We start from the raw sequence: 21,823 nt of genomic DNA on the forward strand, positions 1-21,823 counted from the left end.
ATAAAATATTTTAGCGATATACAATAGTAGCATAAATATGCATGTATAATAGACATACATATATACTTATGCAATGGCAAAATTACTAGGTCATTACATTACATATAGTGCTATGTCTGTAGTAATGCCTAATATTACACTCAACTTGTATGATGATTCTGGTAATAAAGAATTGTCGGAACATTGTAGTTACACTGTATGAATGTAATTGTTATATAATTGAATGTTTACTTGAAGTAATACTGTAATTTTTACATAATTGTATTTTTAAAAGAAGTAATATTTTAAATGTTACGGTACATAATTGCAGTAATATTGTAGTTAATTGTAGAAAATACAGTAATATCATAGGTGTTGTAGTAATTGCAGTAATATCGTAGGTATTATAGTAACTGCAGTAATATAAGCATTTCTAGTTACATAATTGTAGCAACTGTAACATAATGGCAGTAACGCTATGATTTGTAGTTACACATTTATAGCAACAAAAGCCGCGTTTTTGTCGTCCAAGCTGACGGATTGGATTCAAAGCCATCTTCGGTGAAACCAAGCTGTGCCGTTTTTGTCGGCCAAAGCGTTCCGAAGCCGGCCCAAGCATTTGTCATCATAACAAAGATCATCTTCGTATCTCACCCAAGCGTGGTCGGGAGCAGTCTTGGTGCAGCTTGATTAGAGTGAGAATGGCCCACAAGGACGTGTAAATGATAAATATCATGAAATTAGCATGATGTACATAAAATTAGGGTGCAGGTGGCTAATATTAACGACATATAGAGCCAGTTCAGCACAAATAAGGGCTACATGTAAATTGCATATTCGACAGATGATCTTCTTCGGTGAAACCCTCTGTTTACACTGCGATCAGCAAGTGTAATTTTTTGGTTCTACGTATCCTGGACTGTTTTTGTGGACATAAACCAAGCGCCCCAAGACGCACTTCGAATCCCAAGCTCCAACTTGGACGACAAAAACACGGCTATAATTGCAGTAATGCTATCGTTTATAGTTACGTAACTGTACAGTTAAAATGTATCCTACATTGTAAGTTGCGACATAATTGTGCACATGCATATAATTACAAAATAATAACACAGTAGTAGCAATCAACTGTATTATGAATCAGTCATCTATAATACTTGCTGTAGTAATATTACATGATATGTATTATAAGTCCCCTCATCGTTTCTTACCAATATTATATATATATATATATATATATATATATATATATATATATATATATATATCTAATCTAGTCATGCTGCGGTCGATGAGAGTCATGATGTGCATAACAACTGGCTCTTGGAATAACTTTGCTCGTTGTTTCACTTATAGAATGAGTTTATGCTGTACTGTGGCATTTGTAGCAACAGTTGCACCTCCTTATGTTTGTACTGCGATATTAATTTATTTTTGTACGTAGTGATTTCCTCTAGTTTGTTTTCATCGTTTGTGCTCTCTTTTTCCGTGGTGTCCGAGGTTGCGTATTTGCTGGCTAATCCTTGGGATCCATTTTTAAGGCTTAGTTATCTTGCATAGTTATTATCGAAAATGATATTATGTAACCCCATTGTTTGTTATTTTATATAAAGATATATGTACAGTACATTACATATTTACAATATACACTTACTTGGTGGTCGTTTATACCTACGGTGGACAATGTATGTGTCAGCATTGTGTGGAAATCTTTGTCCTCACGATTGTGTGAAAGGAGTTGTTCATTCTTGCTACTGTCATTCTTGTTGGCCGTTTTTTCTCTCTCTTTTTCCGATTTTCCTTGTAATTTAATTTGTCTGGTCCCACTAGATAGCTTTAATTAATAAATGTTTATTACAGCTCTTTTAATTGCTCACTGGGTTACTGTGATAGTATATTTTATTTATACTTATGGAGATAGAATGTTGCCTAGCAGTAGGCATGAAACACCTATTTTATGTATGTGCCAAATGGTTACACATGGTAACAATCGTTGGCAATAAATGAATGCTATAATAAATGAATGAATATACAGAGTACAGTATGTAATTGTTATCGTTCTTGCAAGTACTTAGCGATTGACAATGTAGATAATAATTAAAGTAGATATATGTACATAAGTTGTAACTATAAAGCACGTTTTATATGTTTGTGCAGAATGTATGTCTAACACAGTGTCTTTCACTGTGTATTGTATAAATGAAGTAACCATTCAACTCACTGATTTACCGTGGTGGAAACGGCGTGAGTGGTGGTGAGTGGTGTTGTTAGACATGGTTTGATTGACATGTTAATTGTTGTGCTCTCAGTAAAACGCTAGCACAGCGCATCGACTTCTCACTCTGGTAGCTGTGGTGAGTAAATGAGTAACGGTGAGTAATGGTGAGTGAGTAACGATGAGTGAGATGAGTGGTGAGTGAGGGCTTTGGTAGTTGCTGCGTTGTCGTCTGCTCCGTCACCCCTGCGTCAGCGTGGTGGTGGTGATGGAGGGTGCTTGGGAAGAAGGGTGGGGTCAGGCGGGGGTCGATGTGGTTGTGGGTTGTTAGTCAATGCTCTCCCTACAGCTCCGTTTGTGGGTACTTGATCGTAGATTTGTATGTGATTTCTTGTACAACGTTTAATTGTAGTTTCTTTCTGTAAGGTGTTGACTAGAAGATAATGTTGGTTATTGTCTCGCCTGCTTGCTACATACTAATCGTAGATACTTGTAGTTCGTGTCTTCACTGATTGCCGATTGATGTAGAAATTGGAAGATTGGTTGTAAAAATATGTCAAACCACTGCCGGAATAAAGTTGTGAGGCGTCAGGTGGCTCGAATTTGTAGTACTTTTTTTGTTTTCTGTCTTGATTATGTAGACTCAACTGTAGACTCTTAGACTCATAGGCTCGTGGACGTTGTTCATACGTTCGCTGCCGCCAAAAAATTACATCGAACTTGTAGCTAATTATATCATAGTCATAGCCTAGCTGTTATAACAGTGAGTTGATTTGTAGTAGATAATGTGAGTTGTACTTGTCGTCGATGACAGGAGAAAGATAAAGATGAGTTTATTTCTTCAAAGGGAATATCCGAAAATTGATACTGAGTACATCTCACTAGAGTGTATTGAGGTAAGGGCGTGTTATGTTTGCTAAATTCGCACATCTGCCCTCTTCCGTACCGTGCAGGAGGCAGTGAAAGAGATGAAACTAAGGAAAGCTGCAGGTATGGATGGGTGTGCCGTGGAATGCCTAAAATGTGGTGGAGCGACTAATGTTGACTGGTTAGTAATATTGTTGAATGTGTGCTATCCGAAAGGTATGGTGCCAAATGACTGGCCAAGTGCTTCTGAGGTTCCGGTGTATAAAAGTAAGGGTGATAAGTATGAATGTACTAGCTTTAGGGGTATAAGTCTGTTGAGTGTTGTAGGTAAGGTGTAATGTAGAGTGTTAATTAAGACCATTAGAGAGGGTACAGAGGGAGTGATTGGTGACGAGCAGTGTGGCTTTAAAAGAGGGAGGGGATGCGTGGATCAGGTGTTTGCTGTGAGATAGGTATGTGAAAAGTATTTAGCGAGAGGTAAGGATGTGTTTTGGGCCTTCATGGATTTAGAGAACCGTATGATAGAATTGATAGGGAGGCTTTGTGGACTGTTCTAAGATTGTATGGACTTGATGGTAGGTTATTAAAAGGAGTGTAGAGTTTTTACGTAAATAGCAGAGCGTGTGTAAGAGTGGGAAATACTGTGAGTGATTGGTTTCCCGTAAGAGAGGACCTGCGTCATGGATGTGTGATGTAGTTTGGTTGTTTAATATATGGATGGTGTTGTAAGGGAGGTGAATGCAAGAGGTTAGGTGGAGGTCTGAGTCTGGTGAATGTTGATGGTTGAGAGTGGAATCTGAAGCAGCTGCTGTTTGCAGATGATACTGCACTGGTGGCTGATTCAGAGGAGAGATTGAGACAGTTGGTAGAGGAGTTTGGAAGGGTGTGTGAAAGGAGGAAATTGTAAGTAAATGAAAATAAGAGTAAAGTGATGAAGTGTACGAGTTTGGTAGAAGGTAGGAGGATGAATATAGTTTTGAATGGTGAGTTGCTTGAGGAGGTAGAGTGTTTTAAGTATCTAGGGTCACATGTTGCTGTGGATGGAAGAATAGATGCAGAAGTGAAGTTTAGAATGAATGAAGAAGGAAAGGTGCTGGGAAGAATGAAAAAGTGTTTAGATGTCGTTCACTTAGAATGGAGGTAAAGAGAAGGCTCTATGAGGGTGTTGTGGTACCGACTGCGTTATATGGGGCCGAAACATGGAATATGGGTGTAGCAAAGAGGAAAAGTTTGAATGTAATGGCAATGATATGTTTAAGGAGTATGTGTGGAGTGACGCACATGGATCGAGTGCGAAATGATGAAGTGCGAAGGAGAACTGGAGTTGTTCAGGAGATGGCTGATCTAGTTGAACAGAGGGTATTGCGATGGTTTGGGCATATGGAGAGAATGGATAATGAGCGATTGGTGAAAAAGATAACTAGATCTGATGTAAGAACTGTAAGGCTGAGAGGAAGACCACGAATAGGATGGATGGACAGTGTGAAGAGAGCGTTGGATGCGAGAGGGATGTCTGTCGAGCAAGGAAGAGTGGCTGTGCGTGACAGAAATGAATGGAGAGAAATTGTGAATGAATAAATGATGACGCAGCCCTGAGGGGATATCCTCCCGCATTTGTTTGATCAGCTGATTAGGTCAGGTGTGGGTATGGAGATGGGTTTATTATGATGTGGCAGGGATAAACCAGCTCTGTTGTCGGGCCATGTTGTGGATGTCACTGACTGCACTGCACAGTTGATCCTCGTGCGGTTTGGTGTGGTAAAGATCTGCCCCTTCTCCCATTTGGCGCTAAGATGCGAATGAATGTGTTTGAGTAGACGAGTAAAATGGGAGTGTGTCGTCCTGTCTCAGCTACGTCACTTTCCTTGGGGGAAGCAGCCTAGGTATATAGATAGATAGATAGCCTTTCTAGACCCTCTTCTTGGTTTCTTTCCTAGATCCTTCTGCCTGCTAACTCCTTCTCTCCCGTATAGGAGAGATTGTGTCACGTGTAAGGCACTGTTGAGTGGAACTCTCTCGATCCTGGGGACTTTCCAATCAGGCGCACGAGGTCCTGTATATGGCATTCCTGTGAGTGAATGTGCGAACGTCATTTCCTTAAGCCCAAGCCGTGACTTTCACTTAACCTCTAGATTACATATGTACGCTACCAGTTACTATGTATTGTATTATGATGTTTTAGAGTCCTGACATTTCCTTTGGGAGTGTGGCTTGTGATTGGGTCTTTTCTGTGTGTTTTAGTCATGTTAGTGTGCCGGAAAAGACTGAGCTGATTCAAGGCTAAGGATGCAGTAGTTGGACCCATCACAAGTCTGTACCCATCATCAGTGCAAGAGCTTCCATTTTCTAAGGTGGTGTGGCGGGTTGGTTCAAGGAGGTCGGAAGGCTTGTAATACAAAGGAAGACAAAGAAAAACAGACAGCAACAGACCTTTTGGTTCTATTGCGGCTGTTTGGAATAGGGAAGGCTATAACTAACAAAAATATTATATCAGTTAAAGACAAGGATAGAAAAGTAAGAAGGCTCCTTTCCACCCACCAAATCCTCCAGCTGAAGCTGGCAGGAAATACTAAGGACAACCATGCAGAATATTCTACAATATTTACCTGGAAAGGGAAGTAACATTTAGTCAGCAATATTTACCTCTGCCAGGGAGGTTATGTTTTACCCCGCGTTGGTTGGCTTGTCTATTTGTCTGTCTGTTAGCATGATTACTCAAAATATTATGAACGGATTTTGATGAAATGTTATAGAAGGGTGGGCCATGGGAGAAAGAAGAAATGATAACATTTTGGGACGGATCTGGAGTATCCCGCACAATATCTCGAAAAGTTCTCAATGAAATTCAATGAAATATTGTGGAAAGGTGGGCCATGGACCAAGGAAGCACTGGTTAAGTTTGGGGGCTTTAACCGGACCTAGATCCTATACCCACGGATCCGGGTCCGGGTTTCCTAAAATTATGAACGGATTTTGATGAAATTTTGTGGCAAGATGGGCCATGGGCCAAGAAAAAAGTGAACAAATATGGGGTGGATCTGGATCCTTTTCAATGGTAATGGCATTAGCGGAGGTATGCGCTCTCTGAGTGCTTTCCAGTTACCAATGTTATTTTGTGGTTATATCCTCAAAGTTCTGAAAAAAAAAAAATTGTATACAGTATATGGTACTTCAGAAATTTATTATTCGAGTCAACATACTTAATTGAGGGTAAAAAGACTGATACTTATCCAAGTGGTTGTTAAAGTTCAGTACTTTATCACAGTTTACTACACTGAAGGGCAGTTTGGTCCATATAATATATCACTCAGTTAAAGAAGAAATGCTAAGCCTTGTGTGACTGAAATCGCTTGTTGGTTTTTAATGCCCATTACTTCTAGAGCAATTTGAGCGATCACCTTTGAAATATTTATGTTCATTGAATGTTTTGAATTCTTGAATTAAATCTCCTCATAACCTGCGTTTAGTTAATCTAAAAGACTCATGGCTTCGAAATGCTCCAAGTAGGGTTTATTTCCCAATTTAGATACCATATTTGTCAACTTTCGTTGTATTCCCTTAAGTTTCTCTATATATTTGTTGTAATAAGGCGACCAGAACTGTACACAGTACTCTAAGTATGGCTGTACTAGAGAGTTATACAAGGTGAGGATGGTATTTTCCTATTTATACTCGAATGCTCTACAAGTGACTCCGATTGGTTTGCAAGCTTTTTCAAAAGCCTCTTGCTCCATTTCCTAAGTCTTTTTTGTGACTGACTTTACCTAGGTGAATGTTCTTCATAGTGTAACTGGCTTTTTCACATCTATTTGCAATGTTTAGCACTTTGCATTCACTTATATTTAAAGTCATCTCCAATGATTGGACCCAGTTCTACAGTCGATCGATGTAACTCTGAACTTCCTGCAAATGTAAGGATGTGTCTGCTGTATTTACCATGGGGGTAGGGGGGTTTCAAGAACACTCCCCCAGTATTCCTGCTTGTCGTACGAGGCGACTAAAAGGGTTGGTGGTGGGTCAGTGCCCCACCCCATAAAAAGAACTAACTAAAAAAGCGAACAAAGTGCCTCGGACCTGGACGGACCATACGTTGACGACTAAGGAACGGACGAAGGACATTCTTAGGGTGGGAACGTGGAATGTGAGAGGAGAGAATGATGAAGTGAAAGAGAGAGAGACTGTTCAGGTGCTTGAGGATGCAAAAGTGGATATATGTGGATTAAGTGAAACTAAATGGAAAGGTGAAAGGGTGAGAGAATGGTAATATGGTTTAGGTATATGTGCGGGAGTCAATGAAAATGAGAGGGCAAGAGAGGGAGTATGTCTGATGATAAGCAAGAAGTGGAAGGAGAATATAAGAGAGTATGGAACAGTGGGTGCAAGGATTGTATGGGTGAGGATGAAAGTAGGTATACAAGCGTGGGCGATTGTATGTGTATATGCCCCGACAGAGGATCGAGTGGCAAGAGTGAAAGATGAGTTTTGGGCGAGTGTAGAAGCGTGTATGGACAAGTTTGAGAGGAGCGAGAGAGTGCTGTTGATTGGAGACATGAATGGCATAGTTGGGAATGTACGAGTGGATGGAGTGGTTGGTCAGTGGGGTATGCCAGCTGACGTAGATGGAAATGGAAGTGCTTTAGTGGACATCTGTGCTTGTAAGGGGTTGGCAATAGCCAACACCTACTTTCGGCATAAGATGATCCACCGGTATACATGGAGAGTAATGAGGAGGATGGATGGTGAACTTGTTGAACGAAGGGCAATGATAGACTACGTGTGTGTGCATGAGCGAATGAGAAGACAAGTGTTGGATGCAAGAGTGTGGAAAGGGTGGGGGAATGGAGTCTCGGACAATCACTTGGTGATGGCCAAGGTAGAGCTGCAAAGAAAGTGGTTGAGGAGACGAAGGGGAAGACAGGAGGAAGCAACTCCTGTGAGAAGAGTAAAGAAATTGCAAGATAGTGAGAAAATGGCAGAGGATAAGAGCATAGTGGAAGAAAGATTGGGAAGGTATGAGCTAGAGCAGATGGAAGGGGTGGAAGACATATGTAAGATATTCACGGAAGAGATAGGCGCAGCGTGTGAGGCGGTTTGTGGAGTGAGGAGGAGATGCAAGGGTGTGCAAGGGACAGCATGGTGGAATGATGAGGTGAAACGAGCTGTGGAACAAAAGAAGAAGGCATATAGTGAATGGTTAGCGAGTAGAGGTAGGGGAGAAGATGAGAGAGAGAAGAGAGAGGTATATGTGAGCAGGAGAAGGGAGGTTAAGAGACTGGTGAAGGAGAGTAAAAAGAAAGTGGATGAGGAGTTTGGGAGGAATCTGAGTGTGAAATGGAGGGAGAGTAAGAAATTGTTTTGGAAGGAGGTAAAGAAAGTAAGGCAGTGTGAAAGAGTAAATAGTAGGGGAGTGAAAGATAGGAATAATAGATTGTTGGTGGAGAAGAGAGAGAAACTGAGGAGATGGAAGGAGCACTTTGAGGATTTGTTGAATGTGGAGAGTGAGAGCAGTGCGAGTATAAGTGGTTGGGGAATGGCTGGGAGAAGAAGAGATGAGAGGAGGGAGGAAAAGATCAGTAGGGCGGAAGTAGTGGAAGCGATGAAGAATGTTAAGTTGGGAAAGGCCCCAGGAATTGATGGAGTGTGTGGTGAAATGCTTAGGTATGGGGGTGAGATTGTTGTGGAGTGGATATGGAAGTTGTGTAGATTGGCTTGGAAAGAGGGAAGGGTTCCAGAGGACTGGAAATCAGGTATAATTGTTCCTTTATACAAAGGAAAAGGAGAGAGAGAAGTATGTGGTAACCATAGGGATATTTGCCTACTTAGTGTGACTGGTAAAATATATGGTAGAATACTCATTGATAGGGTTAGGCATATGACAGAGGAGCTAGTTGGAGAAGAACAAGGGGGTTTAGGAAGGGAAAAGGGTGTGTAGATCAGATATTTGTTCTAAGATGTTTAGTGGAGAAGTATCTGGAGAAGGGAAGGAAAGTGTATGCGGTCTTCATGGACTTGGAGAAAGCTTATGACAGAATAGATAGGCAAGGTATGTGGAAGGTAATAAGAATATATGGAGTAGAGGGGAAATTGTTGAGTGCTGTGAAGAGTATGTACGGGGGAGCTAGGGTTACGGTGCGAGCGGATGGGGGACTGAAACAGGGTTGTGTGATGTCTCCATGGCTGTTTAATATATACATGGATGGGGTTGTAAAGGAGGTGCAGGGTAGGGCAGTGGATGTGGGGGTGGCTCTAATGAATGAGGGTGAGATTTGGAAGCTTCCGGTGTTGCTGTTTGCTGATGATACAATACTGGTCAGTGAAGATGAATGGGAGTTGCAAGGTTTGGTGAATGAATTTGGGACAGTGTGTAGGAGGAGGAATCTGAAAGTTAATGTTAACAAAAGTAAAGTTATGGTGTTTGAGAGGAATGAAGTCACAGAGTGTGCAGTGAGGTTGGATGGTGAGGATATGGAGAATGTGAGTGCATTCAAGTACTTGGGTAGTGTAATGAGTAAGGATGGAACTTTGGGGGATGAAGTGCGTGAAAGGGTACAGCAGGGAAGGAAGGTCGTTGGTACACTGAAAGCAGTGATAAGAAATAGGGAGGTGAGTATGGAAGTTAAGAAGTCACTGCATGCTAGTATTGTGATCCCTACCCTGATGTATGGAAGCGAGGCATGGACCTTGCAAGAGGGGAACAAGTCAAGAGTGAGAGCAGTGGAAATGAGTTACTTGAGAGGAGCATGTGGAGTGACGTCGAGGGACAGGTTGACGAATGAAGAAGTGAAGGAACGCTGTGGGGTGGATGTGGATGTGGCTGAGAAGATTAGGAGAAATACACTGAGATGGTTTGGACATGTGGAGAGAATGGAGAATGAAAGACTGACTAAGAGGGTGTATGTAGGTGAAGTGGAGGGAGGGAGAGAGAGAGGTAGACCGAGGATGAGGCGGAGGGATGGAGCTGAGAGGTATATGAGGGAGGGGGGGTGAGTTGGGGGAGGGTAGTCAAATGGTGGGTGACAGAGTGACTTGGAGGCGTTTTGTCTGCGGCTACCCTTTGCGGGATTAGGGCGTCGGCCTATAGATATATATATATATATATATATATATATATATATATATATATGTAAATATATATATATGTATATATATATCTATATCTAACTATCTATCTATCTATCTATCTATCTATCTATATATAAATATATATCTATATATCTATATCTATATCTATCTATCTATCTATCTATCTATCTATATATATATATATATATATCGATGAGTTAGTGAAGGTTTTTCAAAATTACGGACTTGATATTTATGCTCTGACAGAAACTAGATTAACTGGAGTCGATAAGTTGGATTTGGAGGATGGTATACGTTTATTGATATCTGGCCGACAGGACGGAATGCATTATCAGGGAGTAGGACTGTTGCTGGGTTGTAAGGCAAATAAGGCATTATGTGAGTGGGATCCTATAGATGAGCGATTGTTATACGCACGGTTTAAATCAAATCATGGCAACATCAGTCTGTTTGTGTGTTATGCACCTACTAATGATGCACTCGATGAAAGGAAAGACACATTTTATGAAAAGTTGCAAGAAGGAGTAGGAAGGGTACCTAGACATGATGTTTTGATCTGCGTTGGAGACTTTAATGCAGTAATGGGCTGTTCAAATGAGGGATTTGAGGCATGTATGGGTAAGATGAGAGTTGGTAGTAGGATGAGTGAAAACGGAGTGAGGTTTGGAAGCTTCTGTCTAGCAAATGACTTAGTCATCGGGGGCACACTCTTTCAGCATTGCAATATACACAAGACAACTTGGGTGTCGCCGTGTGGAAAATATAAAAATCAGATTGATCACATTGCTATCAGTAGGAGGCATAGAAGTTCTCTGCTAGATGTTCATGTTAAACGGGGAGCGGATATTGCTAATGACCATCAACTCAGCATTGCAAAAATAAGGTTTAAACTTAAAAATCAGAAGAAGGAAAAATCTGGTGTTGGTAGATACGATATTGTTAAGCTTAGAAGGGAAGGAGAAGAAAAGGAGGAATTCAGATTAGAATGCAGAAATAGGTTTTAGGTGTTGGAAACGTTGGAAGAGGGGGAGAGAAGTGTAGATGAGATGTGGGAGGATGTGAACAAAGTTTTGCATGAGACTGCTGAATATACGATTGGAAGGAGACATAGATTCAGGAGAAAGAAATGGATATCAGAGGAAACGTGGAATATGATAAAAAAGAGAGGTGAGGCTAAATTGAGGAGTGAGATGCAATGCGTTGATGAACGAGATTGAATTAGCAAGAGCTGCGTACTGGAGTTTGAATTCAGAAGTAAGAAGGTTAGCTAGGAGAGATAAAAGAAGATGTGTGGATGAAAAGGTTGCAGAGACTGAAATCTTAATAAACAAAAATGATGGACAGAGTCAAAGAATAGCATATGAATCGATTAGAGAACTGAGTGGTAATGCAGGTAAACGCAAGGAAATACCAGTTAGAGACAGGGAAGGAAATTTATTGACCAAAGATGGAGATATTAAAAATAGATGGAAAGAGCATTTTGAGACAGTTCTTAATAGACCAATACCACCAGAAGAGGATATACCGTCTGCTCAGGAAGATTTAAATATAGAAACAGGAGAATTGAGGCTTGCAGAAGTGGAGAAAGCAGTAAAACAGTTAAAGAATAATAAGGCACCAGGGGAGGATGGTTTATTTCCGGAAATGTTTAAAGTGGAGGGGGATAGATTAATAATGATCTTGACCAAGCTATTCAATAAGATATGGGTGACGGGGTTACTACCATCAGTTTGGAAGAATGGTGTAATTGTTAAAGTTCCGAAGAAGGGGGACCTGAGTGAATGTGGTAATTGGAGGGGAATCTCTTTGTCACCGATAGCTTTGAAAGTTTTCAGTAGAGTGTTGTTAAATAGGTTGGAGCCGGTGGTTGAGGGTATTCTGAGGGATGAACAGGCTGGTTTTAGAAAGGGACGTGGTTGCAATGATCAGATCTTTATAGTTAGGCATTTGATGCAGCAAGTTAATGAAATGAGAGTACCGTTAAGTCTTTGTTTTGTTGATTTTGAAAAGGCTTTTGATAGTGTTTCGAGAGAGACTATAGGGAAGATCATGAGACATTATGGAATACCAGAGGAGTTTGTGAGGGTCATTATGAACATGCATGAGGACACATTTTGTAAAGTGATGGTTGATGGTTGTCTGAGTGATTCGTTTGAAGTCAAGTCCGGAGTAATTCAAGGTGGTGTTCTATCGCCTTTACTATTTATATTGGTCATTGATTAGATTATGAAACGCGTTGGAACAGAAACCGGTGCAGGTATACTTTGGGAAGAGAACAGGAAACTTTTGGATTTAGATTATGCAGATGATATAGTTTTGATTTGTGATGGACCAGAAGAGATGCAGAGAGTGTTGGACTGTTTGGTGAGTGAAGGTCGCAAGGTGGGTTTGGTTATTAATTGTGGATAAACTGAAATAATCAATATGAATATGGAAAATGCGCAGGAATGGTGTAATTGGAGGTATGGTTGTAAAGCAAGTTGATAGGTTTAAATATTTAGGTACTTATTTAGCCAAGGATGGTTCTTTGAACTTTGAATTCGAGGAAAGGTTAAAGAAGGCTAATCAGGCAATGGGAATGCTTAAAAATATTTGGAATAATAAAAATTTTTCTGTGCATACAAAAATCATACTTTATAAGGTAATGGTTAGGAGTATCTTAATTTATGGACACGAGTCTTGGTACAGCACAGTGACTATGGAAAATAAATTCTTGGTGTTTGAAAAAAAAAGCACTTAGAAGAATATTAGGAGTTAAGTGGTGGGAAAGGATACCAAATAGTAGAATTAGAGAAATAACGGGAGTGCAGCCGGTCGATGAATATGTTAGGTTCTCACGATGGAAGTGGCTAGGACATGTGTATAGGAGACAGGGAATAGTACGAGGTACACCAGGGTGGGTGGCACTTGGTAGGAGAGGTAGAGGAAGGCCAAAAGAGACGTGGGTGAGGACAATGAGACGGGAAGCTGGAGATGAGTGTTGGGGAGATCTTGAGGAGTTAGCACAAGATAGGATGTGGTGGTGTGAGTTCATCGAGGCCCTATGCATCCCCGAGGGTGCCAGAGGAAATTATATATATATATATATATATATATATATATATATATATATATATATATCCCTCATCCAATCCTACGTTGCCCAATGAGGAACGTAAGAGCCCGGGGCTAGGCAGTTGGTCCTGACATTTAAGATAATATATATATATATATATATATATATATATATATATATATATATATATATATATATATATATATATATATATATATATATATATATGAGAAGTCAAGTGCAATAGCAAAGCTTTCGCCAAAGTCCCGACAGGAGGATGGCCAGGAGTCTGAAAGATAGGTGAGAAGATCGACAGTGTAGCGTCCTTGCTGGAACCCATACTGCCAATCAGAAAGGATGTTGTGTTAGGATAGATAGTTTTAGAATTTCTTGATTAAGGATAGACTCGAAGACTTTTGAAACACAGGATGTTAAAGCAATTGGGCAATTGTTAAGGGGATGGGAATGGGCACCCTTCTTTGGGACTGACTGAAAGAGAGCAAACTTCCAGAAGATAAGGAAGGGTACAAGCTAATAGACAAAGGCAAAAGAGTTCGCCTAGGCAGATGTAAGCACAGAAGCACAGGTTTGAGGACAACAGGAGGGACCCCGTCAGGCCCATATGCCTTCTTAGTATTGAGGCAAATGATGGCAGGAAAGACATCAGTTGAAGGAGTTTTAACTCTTTTGCTCCAGGTGTTCTCAATATAGGATGGAACTGGGCATTTTCAAAAGTTAATAAAGAGGGGAACCCAGGGGTAGGGATCAATGAGCTTCGTGACTTTGAGCCGATAGGCAGAGGGCAGTATGCTTAATACACTTCCAGCACAATCCCTCACACAGGAACCCTGGAAGCTAATGGGTTAATATCAGCCATGAGGGAGACTGAGGACGGAAGCAATGGAAAAACAGCACTGGAGTCATCAAACATGAATTTGGAGAACATCTGAATGAAGAGTTCTGGTTTACCAGTAGAGCAAATAGCTACAGAGCCATCAGAGTGGAAAAGCTGAGGGAACAATGATGATTTAAGTTGCAAGAATGTTTTTTTGCAAGGTGCCAGGAGTGGGAAGAATTCGTGTTTGAGAATTCAGAGCATTTAGTACGAATGAAATCTTTTCTAAAGGGGCAAAGAACAGATTTAGTATGACTGCGGGCAGAAATACAAAGGATATGAGATTCAGGGGTATGATTGCTCCAGAAACGTTTTTGCTATAGGCCTTGTTGTGAACAGCATTAGAACAAGCGTCATTAAACCAAGCTTATTTTTGGCATTAGGCATATGTTTTTCAGAAAGGAATGTATGCTTCCATGTGCGAGAGAAAAACCTCCATAAAGCACAGGGCACTCTCAAATGGCTCTCAGCGAAGGAAACAATAATTATGCCAGGGAAAATCAAAGAAGTACTTCCTAAGGGCCTGCCAATCAGCAGCTCCAAAGTGACACAACCATTGTTTCTTGGGAGGACCCACAGGCCTTCCTGGAGCAAAAAGACAGGTAAAGATGATAAAATCTGTCTTTTGTTCTTCAGGTAGGGGGTTTCCAACTGCACCATCTCCTTGCGCGCACGTGACAGATGTCTGTTCATCACAATGGAAAGAGTGAGACTGATTCCAGGTTCCCACCTTTTTAGAAGCAACGCGACGCCATCGGTGGCAGGTGTTTGCTATAATGGTGACATGGGGGGATGCAGCCACTTTGACAGCTGTTCCAGAGTAGACTCACCACCCTAAACCTACCTCCCTTTCCTACATATTCTTTTTATCTGATTTTTGCAATCATTGCGTATACTTGTCAGTATGGAGAGTGGAAACTATTTGGCTTGCACAAATCTGACTGATTTTAGTTTTCCTGAAACCATATCATGGAGAGAAAAACTCTCGGAGAGAAGAAAGGGAGATCTTCCTAGTATCGAATGTATGATCCAAGACATTGTTCTTCTTTTTTCAGAAATTGTGGGAAACTTCGATAATTAATCTGAATAATAAGAAAATAAAAAAAGATGAAAAGGAAATGTTAAAGTGGTTTATTCAGAACATCAGTGCTGAAGAAGGTACTGGAACTCAGAATACATCATTATCACCATTATCATGATCATCATCATAATCATCATCATCATCATCTAATCCTGTGTTGCCTCATGAAGAGCTTAGGACCCTGGGGCTACACAAGTTGGTCTTGGCATGAGAGTGACCAGCCTCTCACATACCTGAGTGGCATTACGTGATCAGTAAACCCCAACTATCCCTTGGATATACACTTACACAGACTCAATCCGGTTGGAGTGCCTTAATTACTCACTAAACCACCAGGTGCCATAACTAGGTCATTTTTTTTTTATGCGAGGAAGAAGGAACCAAAGGCTGTGGGCCCGCAACTATTCTTCCTTCCAAGAGAAAAACAAAATACAGGAGAGATCCAAATTCAAGTTCCGATCATTTCGAGATGCCTGGACACACTGCGTTTGAAAGACGGGAGATCATACGATGCAGGAAATACAGACAGAGGGAGACAGTTCCAGAGCTGACCTGTTGCATAAATGAAGGACTGGGAGTAACGGTTAACTCTTGCATTAGAGAATTGGACAGAAAAAGGATGAGAGTTTGCTGCTAGACGGGTGCTACACGCCCATCGTAAAGGTGGAGGAATGCATGCAGACAGTTCAGAGGAGCAGTGACCATTGAAGTTGCGATAGAAAACAGATAAAGATGCAACAGTGCGGCAAAGAGACAGAGGTTGAAGGGAGTCAGTAAGAGGAGGAGAGTTAATGAGACGAAAAGCCTTTGACTCCACCCTACTGACAAGAGCTGTATGTGGGGAACCTCTCCACACATGATAGTTGTACTCCACACAGGGGCGAATAAAACCCGTGTATAGAGTCAGCAATTGTGCAGGGGTAAAGAAGGAATGGAATCGGCTTAGCACACCTAATCTCTTGGAAGCAGATATTACAATAGATGTAATATGATCTTTCCAAGATAAGTCTCGAGTAAACGAAACCCCAAGCATGGTCAACGATGATGCAGGATTAAGCTGAATATTATTAAACGTTAGTGAGTATACCTATGGAAGATTTTGTCGGGTTGATAGGTATAAAAACTGAGTCTTTGATGTATTAAAAACAACAAGATTATTTATACCCCAGTCAGAGATACGAACCAAGTCAGACATTAGGTGTGCCATAGCCTCATCCCTTGTTTGTTGAGGTAACTGCTGAGATGGACGTTGCGGGAACCGAATGGAAAGGTGAAGGGTGGAGTCATCAGCGTATGAGTGGATAGGGGATGTACAGCATAGGAGGTCATTGATGAATAAAAGGAAGAGAGTTGGTGATAGGACAAAGCCTGAGGAAAACGACTGTTGATAGATCGAGAAGAACGATGGCCGTCTACAACAGCGGCTATAGAACGACCAGAAAGAAAGCTAGAGATGAAGGCACAGATAGAAGGATAGAAACCGTAAGAGGGCAGTTTGGAAATTAAAGATTTATGTCAGACTCGATCGAAAGCCTTTGAGATGTCAAGTGCAATGACAAAGCTTTCGCCAAAGTCCCGAAAGGAGGATGAGCAGGAGTCTGAGAGGTAGGTGAGAAGATCGCAAGTGGAGCGTCCCTGACGGAACCCGTACTGAGGATCAGAAAGAAGGTTGTGATAGGAAAGATGCTTTAAAAATTTTCTCTTAAGAATTGACTCTAAAACTTTTGAGATACAGGATGTTAAAGCAATTGGACGATAGTTAGAGGGTTGGAAATGGTCAACCTTCTTTGGGACTTGCTGAACGAGAGCAAACTTCCAGCAAGAAGGAAAGGTTCAAGTTGATAGACAAAGGCGAAAGAGTTTACCTAGGCAAGGTGTAAGCACTGAAGTTTTCCTGGTGTACAGGAAGTCATCTGGCTTCTCACTCAGTGTAGAGTCACTCGTAGACAGAAGAAAGAGGAAAGAATGGAGGAAAGAAAGACAGAAGCTGAAGAAAGGACAGAAAGAAGTGCTGATCTCGGATAGTCGCCCGAGAGCAGCACTGCATCGAGTGAGTGAACTCAGAATGCAAAATTAATATAAGAACAAAAAAATGTAAGCACAGGGACGATGGCGGATTAAGAGAAAACTGTGCTTCATTCACACGCATTGCAAGTGGATACTGAAAAAAATATTTATTAAAGTGTGCTCTTGAGACAAAGAACCTTCTTCTAGCCTAGTTGAGCATCTTGAATATGACAGACTCTTTCCCTCCCTCACACTTTTCTGTCTCTTCCTCCACCTTTCCTGAGCTTTCCCTCCATCCACCACTATGTTTGTTAGGAATATATATACGTGGGTACTTTGTTTGTTTGTAAATCGCTGAAAAGATTAGTTAAAACAGGGATTATTTTTCTGGGTTGATGGCATTATACTCTATGCCGGTGGTCGATACCCAAACATCGGCCTTAAGAAAAAAAAAAAAAAAAAAAAATCTTATGGAAGTCCTCCATTCCCTCCGCACTTAAACTATCCCTCTCTCCCTATCTTTACCTGCTCCCTATCCACCCTTATTCTATCATTTCTCCCTTTCACTGTCCCTCTCATTTTCCCTTCTCCTTTCTCAGGCCCTCTCTCCCTCCCTCCCTTCTCGTTTTACCGGCCTTTCCTCCCACGCTCCCTCCCTCTCTCAATCTCTCTATCCTTGCACTGTCTCTCCTCCCCTCTCCCACTACCATCTTTCCTGTGCCCCTCGCCTTTAAGCGGTATTTTTTTCCTACACTTAATCTCAGCTCTAACTTCAGCCTTAATTATATTGCTTCCCGAAATCCTACTCTCAGACTCCATCAACTTCATCTTCACCCTGACGTTATACATCATCCTCATCTCCTCCACCCTTTGCTCATTTTCATGCGCCTTATGTTTCTCTTCATCCCACACCCATCTCCTCCATCCTTCCTTATTTATTCATTCTTGACTCTTGCTGTCTCCTCAGCACTTTCCTCTCAACCTTTCACCTCACTGTTAACCCAGAATCCCTTCAGTCTGATGACATATTTTTACCCTTTTTTTTTTTTTTTTTTTTTTTTTTAAGTGGAGGGTTTCGTGCTGGGGCTGACGTGGCTAAACCTCGGCAGGCCAGTTATATGCTTTGCTTGGATAAGGCCAAACGATTTTACAGCAAGTTTTTAGATGTGTATGCAATTAGCTAAAGGACCTCTGATTAGCATTTCAGCCAGTCGCGCACAGTAGGTCTTATTACTAGAGGCGCCGCCGCCGCCTGATCATAAAAAAAACTGAGTGATTGATGACCCTTCGGTGACACCTCATTCTACTAAATGTCACCACATACTTCATCATAAAGGCATACAAAATCCAGTCCTGCTTCACACGGTAACAGGGACTTTTTTCCACGAGTTCACCTACGAGGGTTTAAGCCCTTATCGCAGTGGTGTTACTGACGTAGGGACAGCTCCTAAACCCTGTCTCGTACCGTATATCATCCTGCTCAGGATCTTGATTTCTTCTCTCACATATCCGTTCGTTCTTTTCCATCCCCGGAAATCTAGTCCAGTTAATCATCTGATTTACCAATGTTCCTTGTTCTTCTCTCTTGCCAGCCTTTCCCTTCTTAACAAATATATATGTCTGTGGGTCATGACTTGCACAAGATAACAACGAAGCAGATATCTTTCTTCTTATGGTTGATGATTTGAACCTCTTCGATATGTTTTTGTCTTCTTTCCAATTCCTCCCTCTGTTTATCTTTCTTTACACTTCTAAATTAATGTATTGTGAGATTTCCACACCATAATGAGGAGCGCTACGATTTTCCGTACCTCCACGAAACCTTCCCGTGGGCTGAGTGTTAAGATTACTCTCTTCTGACCGCCGACGAATTTTATTATTATTATTTTAACTCTTGTTAGTGACGAAGAAATATAAAGCTGTATCTAACCTTTCGAGCAAAGAATCTGCCCAGTTTGAATAAAGCTCTAGACGTGATAAAAATATAATTTAGAATACATCGCTGTATTGCCAGATCGCTACTGAATTCACCTGTTGCTTTCCAACCTCACCCTTTCTCTTCACACTTAACTTCTTCCACCGCTTCCCACACTCTTCATTTTCTTTACCTTTACCTTTTATCATCCCACTTGCCATTCTCTTCATCCCACACAACAGCCTGCACCTTCTCCACCCTCTCCTTCATAGTTACTTCAGCACCACTTTCTCTCCACCTACGCCTCCTTTGGTTCCTACACTTGTGGACTTAGTTGGCTCCCGGAAATCTCTTCCATCCCGTCATGTTCCTGCAAATGTCATGTTATTGTTCTCTTGTTGGGTTATCGTGAAGACGATTTCGATATAAAGAAGGTATGAACAACATACACATAAATGTTAACCCTTTGTTGCTTTAGTTTTCTGGATAATGAAGTTTTGCGGCATAGAGCTTATCGTACCGTCCTTCGTGAGCCGGCACATAGTCACGAAACTCATTGCTTCCTCCCTCATTAAATTTGGAAAAAACATGTTGAGAGAGTATGGAGTTGTAATATGCAATAAGCTGCTATGTAGGAGATGTTAGGAACCTCCTTGGCTAACAAGAAGACAGCTCTACAGTATTTTATTGCCCCTAAATATCCTTTCCTTCACTTTTACTTTCACTTATTTGCAACTGCGTCTCCACTCCCATCTTTGCTTCCTGCATTCGCACCTTCTTATCCGACGGATTTTCTTATTATTATTTTATTTACCTGTTGTTAATGAACAGGAAAAATAAAGCTGTGTCTAACCTTTCGAGGTAGAAATCTTCCCATACTTAATAAAGCTCTTGAGATGACAAGAGTATAATGTAGAATACATTGTTAAGTTGCCAGAGATGAGAAATTTTCCTTGTTAATTCACCTGCACCTTTTCAACCTCACCCTGCCTCATCACACATACCCTTATCCACCCTTACCCACACTCATAAATTTCTTGGCAGTCTTTTCCTCATCCAGTACGCTTTTCTTATTTCCTCATATTCCCACTATTCACGTTTTTTCTTATAGACTTCACTAACTAGTTTAGGCCTATTTTCTGTCAGGTTCTTTCAGTCGTTTGTCTTGCCCTATTTTCTATGCTTCTTTTCTTCTCTTCCCTTTCCATTATCTTGGTTAGTTTTTCTGTCATACTGTGTGCCTCCTCTTCCCACCTCTGTTTCTCAGTTCTTTAATTGCACAGCTTCTCTTTCATGTTTTTTCTTGTAGCCTCTTTATTTTTTATTTATTTATACACCTTTATTACACTTCTCCTGGTTTCCCTTCCTCTTGTCCCTGTTCCTTACACGTCATTTACAGGCTACACTCTCTCTTTCTCTGCCTGCTAATGTACACCTCCAATCTTTTCCCTTAATCTCTTCTCCTTCCTTTTCCCTCATTTTTCTTGTTTATCCCTACTCCCAAACCTCACTTTACCGTTCGCCCTTACTCTCTTCCCCATCCCCCCCCCTCTCTCTCTCTCTCTCTCTCTTACTACTACTACTTGAGAGTCATTACTGTTGTGTACGTGAGAATACTAAGGCTCTTTGCAATACACATAAAGTGTTTACAACCTTGTTTTGAACATATTTTTACATATTTTTCTTCCACGCCATGATACATTTATTATGACCTAGTTTTCCCACACCAATCTCTCTTCAATACATTTTCCATTTTTTTTCCTGCCATTGCTTTATGTTATTTCTTCTTGTCTAAATTTTCACACATCCACCACCGAATACCTTCCAAACCATATCCCTTTTTTTTTTTTTTTTTTTTTCCCAAACACATTTTCATCCTTCCTTTCCCATTTGTCCCACAATACATTACGTCTGGGCGATTCACCTACTCTAGAATTAGGGCTGAATTATGAAACTCAGATTAACAAAAGGGCCATACATTATTTTACCTCTTTTTTTTTTCCCCCCCCTTTTACCAAACACCTATACAAAAAGAAGCAAGAAATTCATATACTATTTGTTTTTATATTATCCTTGAAATACGTAAATAAAAAAAAAAGCAAAACTGTTTTATTCTTGTTTATTTGTTTATTTTCATTCTTCTGAGTCGGTCAAAGGACCAAACAGAAACAACTCAAGGACAGGCTTAGGTCCTCGGGCTGTCAGTTGTATAGCCCCGCATTTCGAAGTCTTTTCAGAATATTTCTCTCTGTTTTTCTTATTGCTGTTTTTCTTCATCTCCTGCCAAGGTTTCACCCATGCATCACCAATGATTATTCGAAATAGCTTTTTTTTTTTTTCATCCCTACATATTTTAACTCCCCTTAACCCATCTTCCCCGTGATATTTCCAAACCTCATCAAGTATTCATCCATTTTTTTCCCCGTAATGTATTTCCTTCCCTCCCCCCTCCCCCTTGTTTTTCATACATCATACGAACTTTTTGACAAATCATTTCTCCAGTTTTGCTTCTTTTATCTTTCCTAATTCTTTCCATTTTCATTTTATTTTCTTATTATTCCGTCTATCCCTAAAAAATTTCATACTCTTCTATGCACTGTACTTTACCCTTCCTTACCGAGTCGTGTTATCACCAATATTTCTCTTTCTTGCTTACTTTCCCCGCATTTTCCTTTCTCTCTTATCCAGTTTTCACTACATTTTGTCTAATGCACAGTATAATATTT

This window comes from Coenobita brevimanus, chromosome 50 (assembly GCF_032717465.1).
Source record: "Coenobita brevimanus isolate Jiangsu-jjx chromosome 50, ASM3271746v2, whole genome shotgun sequence".
NCBI classification, from domain to species: Eukaryota; Metazoa; Arthropoda; class Malacostraca; order Decapoda; family Coenobitidae; genus Coenobita; species Coenobita brevimanus.